Raw genomic sequence first — 2,793 nt, forward strand, 5'->3', positions numbered from 1 at the left:
ATGTCGTAAAATGCATGCAGACGTTTCACTTTACGTCTCAATGCCGAGTATGGAAAGTCTAAGGGGCCTATAAGTGTGTCATCTAAACCCCGCCTATTTAAAACATTTATATGTTTAAAATCTGATTTTACACCTAAACTTAACCACACTTATAACATTTTGCTTAAACCTACAGTTGTGTTTTATGAATTTTAACCCGACAATTTTGACTTTGTGGCTGTGGTAACGAGTGGTAACCTAAAAAGTGTGCAGAAGAGGAAACAGGGGAGAACGACCCCAGTGGGTAAAAACTGGTTAAAACCTTTTACGACTAGGGGGCGATATTTTAATTTTTGGATAAGCAAGATATTTTGTCACGAAAAGATGCTCGACTATGCATATAATTGACAGCTTTGGATAGAAAACACTCTGACGTTTCCAAAACTGCAAATATATTGTCTGTGAGTGCAACAGAACTGATGTTACAGGCGAAACCCAGATAAAAATCCAATAAGGAAGTGACGCATTTTTAAAAACCGCCTCATGCCAATGACTCATTATATGGCTGTGAATGAGCTACGAATGAGCTTACATTTTCTACATATTCCCCAAGGTGTCTATAGCATTGTGACGTCTTTTTACGCATGTCTGTTGAAGAATAGCCGTAAGGGACCATATTTAGCAAGTGGTCACATGTCTCCCGCAGAAAATCTTGCGTAAAATACTGAGGTAGCCATTTTTCCAATCACTTCTTATGAGAAACCAATTGCCTCGACGGATATGTTATCGAATATATATGTTAAAAACACCTTGAGGATTGATTCTAAACAACGTTTGCCATGTTTCTGTTGATATTATGGAGCTAATTTGGAAAAAAGTTTGGTGTTGTAGTGATAGCATTTTCCGGTCGATTTCTCAGCCAAGCATGATGAACAAACGGGAGCTATTTCGCATACAAAAATAATATTTTTGGAAAAAAGGAACATTTGCTATCTAACTGGGAGTCTCCTGAGTGAAACCATCCGAAGTTTTTCAAAGGTAAATTATTTAATTTGATTGCTTTTCTTATTTTCGTGAAAATGTTGCCTGCTGCCAGCAGAGCCTAGCATAGCATTATGCCATGATAAACTTACACAAATGCTTGTCCTAGCGTTGGCTGTAACTCATATTTTGAAAATCTGTGATGACAGTGTGATTAACAAAAGGCTAAGCTGTGTCTCAATATATTTCATTTGTGATTTTCATGAACAGGAAAAATTTTCTAGGGCTATTTATGTCCGCTGCGTTATGCTAATTCGTTTGAGGCTATGATTACGCTCCCGGATCCGGGATTGCTAGTCACAAGAAAAGACCTCAGTATGTTTTTTTTTACTATGTCTTATTCTGGTTGAAAAGTACATTTAATGTTTTACGACCACCAGTTTGTGATAATTGTGACCTATTTGACCAGCCGGTCATAATTTTGACCACTCTATTATGTAGCTTACTGGTCATAGTTAAGACGTCATCATAGTTAAGACATCATCATAATCTGGTAATGACCACCTGACTACAACCTATTATCAACATTCTTAGAAAAAAAAGGGTTCCAAAAGGGTTCTTCGGCTGTCCTCATAAGAGAACCCTTTTCGGTTCCACGTAAACCCTTTGTGTTCCATGTAGAAATCTCTGTGGAAGGGATTCTACCTGGAACCAAAAATGGTTATTCAAAGGGTTCTCCTATGGGGACAGCCGAATAACCCCTTTAGGTTCTAGATGACACCTTTTTTTCTAAGAGTGTACTGTAAAAAGTATTGCAGATGATATTTGGATATTGACAACATTGTTCGTTACATTTCTATGTATTTCCATAGCAACCATAGTCTGCAACATATTCTTATTCAAAATATATCAAGCAATGGTAAGAACAAATCTACATCACAATTTTTTGCACATCTGCATACAGTAATTGTTTCATAATTCACTCAGACATTACATGCATAGAAATACTGGGACACAGTATATAAATGCCCATTGTTTGAGCTGATTAATGATTAATAGGAGTGGTGTGATGGGGGTAGATCGTCATCAAGGACCTCTGAGCACAGAATGCGATCTGGAGCATAGTGGCCCTCTTGAAGAGTCACGTGATGGGTCAGATCTGCAGTGAAGATAATTTTGTGGAATAGACACTGGCTGGAATGCGGTTTTAACCAATCAGCATTCAGGATTAGAACCACCCGTTGTATAAAAAAAGGGCATATAACACCGGATCTAGAGTTCAAATATCGTCGCTAGCGAGAGTAAAAACATGCCTCGTCCCCTCTTGCTTGGTAAACTACTCTGGCTCACCAAGCCACCTAATGGATATACACTACAAGCATTTAGTTTTTTTGTGTATGTGAGCCCAACGCACTGTTTCTCTAAAGAAATCAAAGAATTCAAATCAGAAATCAAGTCAGGAATTTTGGGATGCTGAGTTGTAGTTTTTATTAAGCAAATATTAAATCTAGTCTAACTCAAACGTGGTAATTAACTACAATGACCATAATCCATTTCGATATCTGTTTAGAACATCTTTCCTTGATGTTCTTCTCCCCAACATGCCGCTGCTTTACTTACAAATGTAAAACAAGATTGCAGGAGAACAGGGACTACCACAGCAGTCAAATATTTTCTTCGTTTTTTGTGTACATTTTGAAAAACTGTCTTTGTTTTCCAGCTGTTTTGTTGTGTCGACTACCTGTGATCTGTTTCAACTGCTGTATGGAATGTTGACTGATGCACTCCAGCAAGCAGGCTGCCTGCAAGCAGAGATCTATTACTGCCTGCAAG

The sequence above is a fragment of the Oncorhynchus masou genome, chromosome 7 (assembly GCF_036934945.1).
Source record: "Oncorhynchus masou masou isolate Uvic2021 chromosome 7, UVic_Omas_1.1, whole genome shotgun sequence".
NCBI lineage: Eukaryota > Metazoa > Chordata > Actinopteri > Salmoniformes > Salmonidae > Oncorhynchus > Oncorhynchus masou.